The following is a 14,678-nucleotide window of genomic DNA, read 5'->3' on the forward strand; positions in this document are numbered from 1 at the left end:
CTACCCATTTTCTGTGCCCTCACACAAGCTACCAAGGCTTTTCTGAACTGTTCTTGTCTCTGGGCTGAGAACGTAGCTCCGCATACGACCCTGGGTTTGACACTCAGAATCTTATAAAATGGTTTTGGGGGCATATGCTTGTAACTTCAGCATGTGGGAGGCAGAGCAGGAAGATTAGAAATCCAAGGTCATCCTTGGCTACGTAGAGAACTGGGAACAAACCTGGGCTACAGGAGACCCTGTTTTTAAACAAACAAACAAACAAAACATTTACACACTCTTGTGAGGCTTCTCTCTTTGAACTTTACCACCATCGGGGAGACTCATCCACAGACTTAAGGCTCAGGGCAGGCACCCCTGCCACACGAGGCCTTCGCAGACACCCCTAAGTTAAGCACAACATGTGTCAGCCCCTTTCACACTCACGCTGGTTCTGTCTTCATGGGAAAGGATTCAGGGTGTCTGCTGTGTCTCCAAGGCAAGCCAGGTTGAATTGCTCAATAAACATTGAACAAACCAACTGTCTTAACGAAAATTCCTTTCATTGTAAGTTTATGTTAAGTGGAAGTTTCTTTGGAAATATTCTTCAAAGACAGCTGGGAGTTGGCCTGACCTAGCCCCAGAATTCACTTGTTTCTTCTGTTCCTGTTCTGGCTCCTCCTCAGGATGAGGTGGGAATAACCATCTGGAAAGTTCTGGTTCTAAAACCTCTGATTCTTTACACATTCACATTGAAAAATCTCAGAGAAGAAGGCAGGGACATGGTTCAGTGTTTGCAGGAGGTCCTGGGATTACACCCCATCTTAGGGGAGTGAGAAAGAAAAAATGAAAGAAAGGAAGGAAGGAAGGAAGGAAAGAAAGAAAAAGAAAGAAAGAAAGGAAGAAAGTCAGGCAGGAGAAAAGACTCCAGAGTAAAACAGAGTTCAGTTCTCTTATATTTTTGGTTGTGAGCCTAGCCTTTAATGGCTGAGCCATCTCTCCAGCCCAGAGTTCAGTTCTCAGCACCCACATGAGGCTGCTCACGAGAAACTCAATGCAGCGCTTTCCTCTAGATTCTGTGGGCACCTGCTTTCACATGCACACACTTCTCTACCATCACATACACCTAATTTAAAAACTAAAAGAAATTTCAAACAATAAAAAAATAAAATAAAATTTTAATACAATAAAACCTTTTTTTTTTTAAACCTCAGGAGAGAAACCTAAGATCCAAAGTGAAGAGGATAATTAAGAAGACGGAGGTTCTTAGTCGGGCATGGGGGAGATCACCTATAATCCCCACACTCGGGAGGCAGGAGGATCTCCATGAGTTCAAGGCCAGCCTAGTCTAAGAAGTGAGGTCAGGACAGACAAGGCTACCCAAAGAAACCTTGCCTCTGGCTGGGAAGTTGGGGGAGAAGAAGAAGAAGAAGAAGAAGAAGAAGAAGAAGAAGAAGAAGAAGAAGAAGAAGAAGAAGAAGAAGGAAGAGGAGGAGGAGGAGGAGGAGGAGGAGGAGGAGGAGGAGGAGGAGGAGGAGGAGGAGGAGGAGGAGGTTTTCATTCAAAGCTCAGACTAGAGACGGTTGGTAGAGGATGAAGAAGGAAGAGAAAAGTCCTAGGAGTGAGAGTATGTTGCTCTCAGCGGACAGAGCTGACTGTTGCGTAAGTACATGTATGAATGAGTGAGCCAGGGCCTGTGTGGTCCTTACACATGATTGCAGCATTGGCAAAGCATTCTGGGGTCTTACGAAAGCTCCAAGAGCCTACTTTTCACAGATGAGGAAACAGGCTCAAAGTCACCCAGTGAATAGAGCAGCCAGGATTTCACCTCCTATGACATCGGATGTATACCCTTAGGGTTTCCTCCTAGTTCTGTGTGGGCTGCCAGACCTCTCCTGAGCAGTCGCTAGGGAAAGGGGCGAGTGCTGGCCTGGCAAGGAGGGAGGGAGGGAAGGAGGGAGGGAGGGAAGGAGGGAGGGAGGGAAGGAGGGAGGGAGGGGGGACTTTGCCAAGGATTAACGCCAGTCTCATTTCTCTACCAGCTTGTGTCATAAAATATCTTGCCTCAGCGAGCATTGCATATGAATCTGAGCTGTTTCTTTAGGGTTTGAGGTGGTGCCATCCTTACGTTGTAGTTAAATTATGATCCTAGCAATGATCAGCTTAGTCTGCGATTGGGGCGCAAGGGCCCAGGGCATGGGCGTCAGGCTCTCTGTCACGAACAAGGCAGCACCTTACTTTCTTTTGCACCTCCGTGCTAACTCACAGCACTTTCCCCACAGGATCCTGGTCAGCTGCTACGCTGAGTTCCTACTTAGAAGCAAGGTCTGGATCTGTTTACCTTACCTTCCCAGAACTCTAGGTCCATGGGGATCATTTGCCGAGATGGCTTCAGCGCTTCCAATGTTGTGCGCACGCGCTGTTGTAATCTGCCCGGGTCATTTCTGCAGAGACGGCGAGACTTTTGAATCTGAACTTGCCTCAGCTTGCAGGAACCATAAAAATACAGCAGCCCGGTCATCAACGGCACGGCAGCTTTTGCTTTTATCCTCTTTCAAGCCTTGTGTGCATAGCTCTCATCTGATCCACCAGGTACCCTGAGAGGCTGTGTGGTAGCAGACAGGCGCCATCACAGTCAAAGCTCATGTGACTGACTAAAGCCAGGACCAAAAGTTAAATATAAGAAGAAGGCCATCAGCCGGGCATGGTGGCGCACGCCTTTAATCCCAGCACTGGGGAGGCAGAGGTGGGCAGATTGCTGTGAGTCCGAGGCCAGCCTGGTCTACAAAGCGAGTCTAGGACAGTTCCCCTCGACCCCCCGCCCCAAAAGCCATCTTTAAAAAGAAAAGCCATCTTAGGCTTTTTCTATATTCAGGACAGTCACCAAAAAAATATGGTCATACTAACGACTCCAGGAGAAACCAGCAGAGCCTCCCAGCTGAGGCCAGCCCTAAGTCTGGAGTATGAAATTGTAAGTAAATACAATGGTTACTTTACAAGGCTCAATTTTAGAGTGGCGTGCTAGGCAGCAATAGAAAACAGGTACAGGACAGCTCCTACTGGAAGGGAATAGAGTGGGTTACTTTTCCGAAACCGATATTCAAGACCTAAATATTCACGATCCTTTACCTGTGAATGCTAACTTATTTGGAAATAAACTTTGAAGGTATAATAATCAAATTCAGATGAGATCGTGCCCAGCATACACAAAGCCCTGAGCTCTATCTCCAACAATCGCATAAACTCAGCATGGCGCTATGTACCTGTAATCTCAATGTTCAAGAGGTGGAGGCCTGCGGAGCAAAAGTTCAGAGGTCATCCTTGACCATGTAGGCAATCAAGGCCAGCAGAGGCTATGTGAGACTGGAAGAAGAAGAATGACGACGAGGAGGAGGAGGAGGACGAGGAGGAGGAGGAAGAAGAAATCAGATACGGTCATACTGGATTAGAAAAAGGACACGAGGAAGATTTGGGTGTTGAGTCACAGAGGTCGGGATGGGCATGTTTCAGCTGTAAGAGAGGAATACTAAGAATTGCCAGCAGCTTCTACAGCAGTGTTTCCCAACCTGCAGGTTGTGACCCCTTGGGGGTCAAATGACCCTTTCACAGGGGTTGCCTAAGACCATGCCTAAGACACATCATATTAATATTACAATTCCTAACAGGAGCAACAGCACAGTCATAAAGTAACAGTAAAACCATATTGAAGGGTCACAGCGTTAGGAGAGTTGAGAACCACTATGCCAGAAACTCATATGAGGCAGTATATTCAGAAAGGTGTACTCTGGACCACATCTCAGAATGCTAGCCTCGGGAACTGTGGGAGGAAACCCTCCTGTGAGCCACACAACAAATGGCTACGTGTTACAACCTCCTGGAAGTAGACCACCAATGTAGAAGGTGTGTTCAAACAACATAAGCTGCCTGAAACACAGAGCTGAGGGACGGAGGGGGATTCCAGCCTTCGCTCACTATTGTATTCCAGCGCTGTCTGGAGCTATCCTGCATCTAGGTGCCAGTTTGCAGAGCTCACAGGCCTGCGTTGTCTGCCCACCCCACAGGGACTGGCTCCAGGTCTGTGCAGACACAGCAAGCCAGGTCTGTACACAGGGACCCAGGTGCAACACGGAGGGGCTTTCTTTTTGAAATGTAAGACTGAGGGCACACTTCAATCTGTATGTAGAAGCAGTTTATTAAGCTTTATGCTTAGAAAAAGCTAGTGAACTAGAAAAGAGCAAAATAAAGATCACTATTGACTATTTCTTTCAGTGACAGCCGCTGTCCACAGTTCATTTCTGAATCTTTATGGGTTTTTTTTGGTTGTTGTTGTTTTGAGACATGGTTTCTCTGTGTAGCCTTGGTTATCCTGAAACTTCCTCTGTAGACCAGGCTGGCCTCGAACTCACAGAGGTCTGCCTGCTTCTGCCTCCCAAGTGCTGGGATCAAAGGTGCATGTCACCACTGCCTGGCTTTTATTTATTTATTTATTTATTTATTTATTTATTTATTTATTTTTGAGGCAAGGTTTCTCTGTGTGGCCTTGGCTGTCCTAGACTCACTTTGTAGACCAGGCTGGCCTTGAACTCACAGCGATCCGCCTGCCTCTGCCTCCCAAGTGCTGGGATTAAAGGCGTGCGCCACCACGCCCAGCCTGCCTGGCTTCTTTATGGTCTTTTTATTTATGCAAACATTGACATAGGTATTTTCAAAGCTAAAAGTGGGGCTTTTCCATATGTTTGCTTTCATTCATTTTTAGATTTTAATTAATGAAGCAATTACATTTGAGATAGGTCTTGCTTTGTAGCTCTGAGTGGCCTGGAACTCACTGAATAAACTAGGCTAGTCTCAACTTTTGGTAGTTCTCCTACCTCTTAATTACTGTGATTATAGGAGTATGCCTTACGTCCAGCTCATAGACTTATATTGTGTCATTTTTTTTTTATTGTTTTAATTGTCTTTGTTTTCAGGCTGCAGCATCTCAGGAAACCCAGACAAGCCTTGAACTGGATGTGGCTGAAGATGACCTTGACCTTCTGATCTTCCTCCCTTCCTCCCTCTTATGGTCTAATCAGGACTGGGGGATGAGCCCAGGACTTCATGCATGCTAAGCAAGCACTCTGCCAAGTGAGCTACAAGCCTAGCACCACGTGTCCTATTTTTGTCACTTAACATGTCATGGACATTTTTGCCCCCATTCTAGTAACTGAACCTGATTATAAGCACATATTTATTGGATGCATCAAGCCAGGAGATAGCAAAGAAAAGCGATATTTGTGGTTTCAGATTCCATGAAGGTGACAGCCTACCAGTGATATGGACATGAAGCAAATTCTTACACATTCACACAACAACAGCTTCTCTCTCTCTCTCTCTCTCTCTCTCTCTCTCTCTCTCTCTCTCTCTCTCTCTCCCTCCCTCCCTCCCTCCCTCCCTTTTTTTTGGGGGAGCGGGCTTTTGGTTTTTGGAGACAGGGTTTCTCTATGTAGCCCTGGCTATCCTGGCCTTGCTTTGTAGATCAGGCTGGCCTTGAATTCGTGAAGATCCGCTTGCCTCTGCCTCTCACGTGTTGGGATTGAAGGCATGTGTCACCATGCCTGTCAGTTTTGCCACTTCTAAAGGTTTTGAAATAACTTGATATTGTAAAAAATGAAGGGAATCCTTGGAGGCGATTGTGGCACACACTTTTGATTTATGTTTATTGTATTGGTATGTGTGATACATGTATGTGTCTCTGCATGTGTGTCTGTGTCACGCGTATGCCCATAGAAAAGGGCATTGGATTTCCTGGGACCAGAGTTACAGACAGTTCTCTTAACCACTAAACCATCACTGGGGGGTGGGGGGAAGCAGGGGAGAAGTATCCAACCTGGCACAGGCACATGCACCCTTGTGGAAGTGGGAATCCCAAGAGGGACACTGACGACTCCGCGCTGCCTCTCCACCTTCTTCTCTTGAGACACGATCTCCTATGGAACCTAGAAGGTGGTTCTCAGTCTTTGGGTCTTAGGGGTCACATATCAGATGTTTATTTATATTAACCAGACAGCCTTCATATCAGATGTTTACATTAAGATTCATAGCAGCAGTGAAATTAAAGTTAGGTAGGAGCAACGAAATAGTTCTATGACTGGGGTCACCACAACATGAGGAACTGTATTAAAGGTCTCAGCATTCGGATGGTTGAGAACCACTGCACTAGAACTAGGCTAGTGGCTAGTGAGCCCCAGAAACCCTTCTACCTTCACATGCCCACAGCCTTCCATAGCTCTGAGGTCATGCCCTACCTTTTCCTGGGGGCTGAGATCCGAACTCAGGACCTCACACTTGTGCAGAAAGACCCCTTTGCTCACTGAGCCATCCGTCTAGCCAGGGAAGATTATTTCTAGACTATGTGAAAACTATTCTTTCTTAAGCCTTTCAGCTACCCGATTTGACGTCCAAGGGTGACACTGGTCTTGGAGATGTGCTTCTGACAGCGACTTTAGACTTTCCACATTCCTCCGCCATCATTAAGTGGAATGCCTCAGCAATGGAGAGTTGTCACAAATGCTCTCTTAAGTGACACTAATGGAGTTTACAAGGATGCACTGAGGACAAGAAGCAGAGTGACCTAACTCGGTATGTGACAGTCAAAAAACTTTCCCTAAGTGGGTGACGTTAGTGCTAACTCCTAGAGGGTCAGAAGAACTTAGCAGGACAGAGGGCTAGGGGAGGCATGGAGAGAATGTTCCAGATTCAGGGAATAGCAAGCACGGAAGGTCAGCAGCCAGCACTCACTGAAAATGGTGAGAGACCCTGGCGAGGCAGAGAACTTGGCAGCCGGGAACAGCTTCCTCCTCACCTGGAGGCAGCAGCTTCTTCCTGTTGGCGAAGTCACACCAAGTGGAAATGAGGGCCTAGAATGCCCAGAGTTTCTGAGGAGAAGCTGAACATCTGACTTTTTAATTTTTTTTGTTTTTGTTTTTTTGTTGTTGTTGTTTTGAAATCTTCTAAATGTTGTTAAGTAACCACATGACTTTTTTTTTTTTTTTTTTTTTTTTTTACCACATGAACCTTTAAAGTCCAGACAACCTGTGAGCCAGCGGCCTTTGCCTCTGCCAAGCTGAACCATAATGTCTTCATTTGTCTCCTTAGTGTTCTTCTTGGTATACAATGCTGGAATGAACGTCCTGAGGTGGACAGCCTCTACACCATCTCTACCTGTGGAAGTTTGCTCGGGCCTGGAGAGATGGCTCCACGCTTACTACTGCTCTTGCAGAGGATCTGAGTTCTGTTCCTAGCACCTGCATCAGGCTGTTCACAATGATCACTCACTCCAGTTCCAGGACATCTGAGACCTTCTTCTGTCCCTCTAGGGTATCCACACATACATATACATAAGGAAGAAGAAGAAGAAGAAGAAGAAGAAGAAGAAGAAGAAGAAGAAGAAGAAGAAGAAGAAGAAGAAGAAGAAGAAGAAGAAGAAGAAGTCTTTTTAGGGGGGAAAAAGCTTTGCTCAGAACAGCCAGTTGTGGTCTCTCTCTCTCCAGACCCTATGTCACTCAGCCTCCATAGGCTTCCAAAGTCCCCTAAGATCGTCTTTCTCCATTTATTCAATTCCCTCAGTCATCTTTTGCTGGGGCCATGATGAAATCATCCTTAGTAACGGCTCTGAGAGGTGATGGGGATTTGGTCCTTCAAAAAGTACTTGGGTCTCACCTGGGAGTAGGCACAGCTGGTCCTGGCTTGAAGGGGCATTTGCAGCCAAAGTCTGGCCTTGCTGGCTCTCCTGATCTTAACCCTTGAGGGCACACTGACAATCAGAGCAGTGACACATCCTTGGTAGATTCGTGGTGCAGCTCAGATAAAGCTGGTGTGGAAGACACAAGGGCCTAGAGGACTGAAGCCAGAACCCAGAGAATTCGTATTGCACAGGGACAGAACCTGAAGTCCACTCTAGAGCTGGCAGGCAGGGCCTTGGCCCCAGCTCTCTCCAGTGTTCTTCTGTGTCACTGTCTTTGCGCTGTGTTGTAACTGGAATGTTACTTAGGAGAGTCAAAGGCCAGCTTGACATGATGAGGACAAAGGGTAGAGAGGCAGATTGCTTTCCTTGTCCCCAAGAGAAACAATGGGAAACTTTTCCCCTACTCGTCTTAAATAAACATTTGTCTGGGCAGAAGGTAAAGGGGTGTCCTTGCAGCTGCTCCCGTCATGAGCCAGTTGCTTCATGGGAGGTCTCATGTAGCCCAGGCTGACATCAAACTTGCTATGGAGCTGAAAGTGACCTTGAACTTCTTCTCTTCCTGTCTTTACTTACGTTACAGTGTAGAGATCACAGGCAGGTGCCACCATACCCAGTTCAGATCGCAAAGTTATCAAGAAAATGTAGCTGCAAGAGAGTCTACCAGACTTTCTTCTAGAATAATGATTTTTTAAAAAAGCAAACTAGTAGTAAGGACAATGTCTCTATAGACTGAACAGTTGCTCTATTCTAGGCGTCATGGTAAAGGGTCTTCATATATTCTCCCACTGTCGCCTCCAGCATGGCCTCAGAGTTCAGATTAGTTATCCTACTTCTAAGAGGGTCTCAGGGAACCTGTCTCCCTACTATAAACATTTTAAAAATTACATTTATTAATTGTGTATGTGTGTGAAAGGCTTAAGAAGCCCCCGACCTAGAGTGATCTACTGCCCGCCGCCCCCAGCTTCAGTTCCCAAGTCTATCAAACAGAAGCAAGAAAAGTCAAGTTGCAGGGCTGTGTCTCACCAGAGCACCCAGCGTATCACCTAGCAGACAGGTGGGCCCAAGAAGTACACAGCCAGGCTGCGACCTCTTGTTCCACCGTGCTGGGGCTTCTCCTAAGCTGCTATCCGAGCTCAGTGACAATACCCAGTGGTGTCGTGAAACCAGCTTCCCAGTGCAGCAGACACCAACCGACCAAACTGCAGCCTGTCTGCAACACCTGGGTTTTTCCCAAATCTTTCCCAGTAGACCTTAGGTCCCAGCATGTGGGCTGGCAAGGGTGACCTACTTGTCAAGAATGCGTATGGCTGTCTGCTTCTGGTGTTGAGTCAGGACCCAGGAGTTCGGAGGTTATTCCTGTCTAACCTGACCCTGCCTGGCTCTGTGCTCCCTGTAGCTGGTAGGGGATGAGCTTGCTTGCTGCTTGCCCCTCCGGAGCTATGCTGGGGGGTACTGCTTGGACAGACACATGAACCTCATCTCATCCATCTGCTTGTCACTCACTGAAGATGTAGGGGAGCAGACAAGTATATCGTTTGAGGGTTCATATGCTATAGATGTAGATGCAAGTCCCCCAGAACATGTATGTAAGGGCCAGATGCCTCAGTCATAAAGAACATGGCTTCTCTTGCAGAGGACCCTGGTTTGGTTCCTGGTACCCACATGGCAACTCACAATGGTCTCCATTTCTTCTTTCTTTCTTTCTTTCTTTCTTTCGTTCGTTCTTTTTTCCGAGACAGGGTTACTCTGTGTAGCCCTTGGCTATCCTAAACTCACTTTGTAGACCAGGCTGGCCTCGAACTCACAGCAAATCCGCCTGCCTCTGCTTCCCGTGTGCTGGGACTAAAGGTGTGTGCCACACCACCACACCTGGCTACATTCTTTATTTCTAAATCTGACCCCTTCTTCTGGCCTCTGTGGGCAATGAGCAAATGTGGTACACATATATACATGTCCCCCCAAAAACCCCAAAACCAACAACAACAACAACAACAAAACTCCACACCTATACAATTTACTTTTAAAATGATATGTATGTGTGCACATGTCACCAAAGGGGCATGAGGCCTGGGGTTCAACCCTGGGTGACACCAAAGGAGCATAATGGTATACCCCTGTAATTCCAGCTCTTGAGAGGTGGAGGCGAGGATCAAAAGTTCAAGGTCATTTTCCTTGGCAACATAGTTATTTGATGCTGGCCCCAGAAGCAATCCACCCCCCCATCCCTGCCCCTTGATTTCAGAGGTTGTTTCCAGAGAAGCGGGGGGTGGGGGATGGGGGTGGGGGGGAGGGTGGGGGGTGGGGGGGGAGGGGTAGGGTGGGAGGGTGGGGAGGAAGAGCTCGGCACCTGAGGACTACAGGGAGCCTGTGTACCTGTCGGCTTGATGCCTTGATGCCTTCTATCTGAACTTGGGACCTTAGCACCAGAAGATAACCCCGAGCATTTGCTCCCATCCCACTTCGGGCCTGCATCCAGAAGGATTCCAGGGCTGGCAGAGGCAGGCAGAAGTGGCTCCAGGCAGGAGCAGCTCTCTTGGCGGGGTGGGGGGTGGGGGTGGAGGGACCTGCTGTTCCCACGGCTGGGTTGGCCTAGGTTCACATGGCTGTCAGTGCCTGGGCCTGACTCAGGGGCCAGCCATCCTGTGGGGCCAGTTCTGGGCTCACACTCATAGCTGCCTGTTCATGTACCTCTTTTGGCTCAGCCCAGGCCCTGGGGCTCAGCTTCTCTCTTTCTCTGACCTGGAGAACTCCACCCACAATGTCCCTGTCATCCTCTCACCTCCAGAGAATGACAGGGGTCTAGTTAGTGGGGAGGGGCTTGGGACCTCTGGTCAAAATATCCCCAGGGACTACTGTCTGGATCTTGCTCAGGGCCACATGTGACTGCAGTGCAGACAGGGAGCACACCTCTGCTCAGCTGTGTCACGTCACCCGAGGCTCCTTCTCAACCAATCAGGGCCCTAATGACAAAGAGTCCCTCAGCCTCAGTGGGAATGCCACTCTCTTCTGACTTCTGCTCATGGGGGACCACAAAAGGAGCCGAAGAAGGGAAGTGATGCTGATAGTGGGAGATAATATGGAAGGGGAAAACATTCCTAGGGAAAGTGGTGACGTGTGAAAGGTTTGGAGCTGAGGACCACCAGGAACTGGGGGCTCGAAGGATTATTTAGATGCTGCCTGTGTGCTGGGGCCTGATGCCTGATCAAATCTGGAGCCAGAGAAGAGCTGTGGGCCAGTTCCTTCTAGAAGAGTCACTCATTCATTCTACGCTCATGAGCAAATGTGGTACACATATATACATGCAAAAAAAACAAAACAAGACAAAACAAAACAAAAAAACCCCACACCTGTGCGTGGCTTGGGAATAGCATACAATGGTCAAACAGATAGTGGGTCAAACAGATATGTTTGGAAACATAATTTGCTTTCTTTCGACTGTCCTCCTCAGTGAACGTCAGTTACATGAACGAATAAGTGAATGAAGGGAGGAGGAAAGGAAGAGATGTCACAGCCACTTTAGAGGAATAGGATGGAGGAAAGAGAAGTTGGCCACGTGAAAGCAGAGAACCCACGCCTTTGGAAGGAAAGCTATTACTGTGCCTTGCAAATGTGAGAAGCTCGATTTGTTTCCCTGGAGCCCGTGCAGAAAGTTGGGCACGGTCATGGCATGCCTGCAATCTCAGCCTTGTGGCATTGAGACAGGAGGATCCATGGAGCTGGCTGGCAGGCAGTCTAGCTCTAGGTTCCCTGAGAGACCCTGTCTCAAGGGCGTGAGACAGAGATAAAACAGCAGACACAGTATGTTCCTCTGACCTCTTCACATGGGTGTGCACACACACACACACACACACACACACACACACACGAATGCACGCACGCACATATTCTACATATAAACATGCCACACATACATACACACATATGAAAATAAAGGTCTTCATCGTTTTCAGGGCAAACCTTGGAAGTGGCTTGTACAGCTGTCGCTGTGCTGTGGAGAGGCTAGCATGCTTGTTGCTGATGCAATCTGCTCTGAGGATTGCCACAGTGCACTGTGTTGAGCAAGCAGAGGCTGCAGAGGAAAGTCTGGACAGTGGCCTCCCCCACCTAGAAATGGCATTGTCAGAGAGGGCCAGACAGATGCAGGAAGGGTCAATCCTGACAAGGAAATGACCGTGAGGTTGCCTAATACACCTGGAATGTGTCCTTAGGTAGGAAGGAGCATTTGGACTTGCAAAAGACACCTATCTGAGGACAGACTATAACATTGACCTTGCCCTATATCTAAAGTTGTAGACCATCTGAGTAGAGGAATAACATGTCCCTATAACAACGGACTAGTTACAGTCAGATGGGCCCCACCCTGCTGCTGCTGGGATCTGGAGGGATAAAGGACGGCAAAGACACAGGCCAGATATAGTCAGGCCAAACTGTCCAGGTTTCCAGACTGCTAGTGCCATGGTAACTGAGGCCTCAGCCTTCCTCCATCTCTATTTCCAAGCCCAACCTTGGAGAGACAAAGGTAAGCCCTAATGGGCATTTCCCAGAACATCATCTTTTTGGGCAAGCATGATGCTTAATGCCCCCAAGTAGAGTCAATGTGAAGTAAATAATGAAGCTATGTCTGAGCCCACCCTTAACAGGTCCCTTACAAAGCCCCAGGTAGATTTGAACATTTGCACCATTTTTCTTAAAAACAATCTTCCCAATTAAATAAGATTCAGATGCCTGGCGTGGTGGTGCACGCCTTTAATCCCAGCACTTGGGAGGCAGAGGCAGGCGGATTGCTGTGAGTTCGAGGTCAGCCTGGTCTACAAAGTGAGTCCAGGACAGCCAAGGCTACACAGAGAAACCCTGTCTCAAAAAAAAAAAAAGATTCAGACAAACAAACAGACAAAACAAAACAAAACAAACAAAAAACCTAAACAAACAATAAGGCAACTTTCTGTAGAGTCAAGACTCATTGGCCCTTTGGCCAACCCTCAGGAAGAGCTTATGCTTCAGAAGGCTTGGAATCCACGCTGGAAGGCTCCAGTGGTAGAGGGCTCCTATTTAGAGCAGACAGTGTTCTTTGCAGTGTACCAGAGCTGCTGGATCCAGGATGCAGGGAGGAATTCTGGGAACTAACAGGAAAGTGGAAAGTGAATCAAATGACACATTTAATGGTGTTCATATGTTCTGCCAACGGGGGCATTGAGTGTTGACCCATGCTTGACCGGTGGCTTAAAGTAAGTTCTGTGACACAGGATACGACTGAACTGTGCACTTTAAAGGGGGAGATGTCATGGTGTATGAAGTCTACCTCTTTCCAAAGGATGCTGAACACTCAGTTGCTATGGCATTTTGCATGGGTTAGACCCAGACATAGCTGGTCCAGGAAGACATTGCTGTCATGAGGTCTCTGGACTGCCTCCAGCAGGCTTGGTCACCCAGCAAGGTCTATGAAGGAGTCATTACCTGTCTGCTAGACCCTCACTTGGCCTAAGAGGCAAGGTGATAGCCCTGAAAACAAGTTTCCTGTCCAGCTAGGGTTCCAAGGGACCATGGAGAGGCTTTGGTTGTCTGTGAGTTTGGACCTGTTTACTGTCCCTGTCTTTAACACCCTGTTAGTAAGCTCTTTGAGCCTGGCATATGCTCATCCCAAGGGAGAGTTAATAATTAACCAGAAGGTGAGAGAGGAGAGAAGCCAGGCAGGTAGCTCATATATGACCCACACACCCTGAGTCACACCCCTAGCCCTTTTGTGGTGATCCTACATGGGAGCAAGAAAATTAGGGCTCAGATTAGGTTGTCCCCTCAGAGCAATTTGGTTTCCAAAGGGCCTAGCAAAGCCACCCAGGTTCTAACATAGGCCCCACCCCTTTGCAGGTGTCCAGACACTGGGCAAATACCTCTCTCCTCAAGAGACTCTCCAGCTCCCCACACCTGTAGCTTCTGTTTCCAGGGCCCAGTCAGGGTAGATTGCAGTGTACTCAACAACTGTTTTAGTTCTCCCCTGAGCTGACTTCCAAGGGAGCACCTGTGGCCACGAAGGGACACAAGACCAAGTACTGCTGCCTGCACACCTTTCTCTGGGATACATGGTCAGACAAATCCATGCATATGTGTGGATCTACTGGGCACATTGGGGTTCATTTCTTCCTCCTTTTGGTCTACAGGAAGAAAACATGAAGGTGACTATAGACTACATCACGCAGAAGGCAGACAGCAGGACCTGCTGCTGGAAGGTCTTTACATGTTCTGAATTCTCCCACCTGTTCAACTCCATTCTTATGCCAAGGTTTGGCCAAGACATCCTCTTTAGAACCCCAGCCTGGTCAGGGCTGTGTCCCTACACCTGCCCTGAAGACTCTTCACCCATGGCCACAGGTTAACTTGCTGTCATGTGCCCTATGGCCCACCTACCTGGTGATCTGTTGCCTCATGCCAGCTTTTTGCCCACCTGCGTTCTGAAGGGGGTGTCAACGCCAAGATTAAGGGGTAGCTTTCCTCCTTTTGACTTGGAGAAATATGCTTTGTGAAGATTGGAAAAGGTGGTTATGGTATCACAAAGGACTTAACACACTCTTGAATATACCCTGCACATGTCCAGTTAGAGGGCCCACATGGTACCTGGATCCTTTAATGAGGACATTGTGTACTAAACGAGAGGATAGAGTGGGTGATGTTTCGGCATCTTTGAACTCACTACCACAATGCAGCCACCAGTATCGAAATTGGTTAGGAGTTACCTGGAAACTGTCCTTCCCAGTCTGCCGCACCCTTTCTACCCTTAGAGATGTTCTGTATGAAAGTGCACACGTGTGTGGAAGCAAGGACAGCCATGTTATTTAAACTCTGTCCTTAACGCCACTCTATAAAATGTCTAGTAGGACTTTTCACATGTCCTTGAAGAGAGCGGACATGGATGACCCTTCAAAGCCTTCATTCTCTTTCCTTTTCTCATGCTAGCAGATGGCCAAGTCATGTAGTTGGAGAT

The sequence above is a fragment of the Acomys minous genome, assembly GCF_964271855.1.
Source record: "Acomys minous genome assembly, chromosome: 13".
Lineage (NCBI taxonomy): Eukaryota > Metazoa > Chordata > Mammalia > Rodentia > Muridae > Acomys > Acomys minous.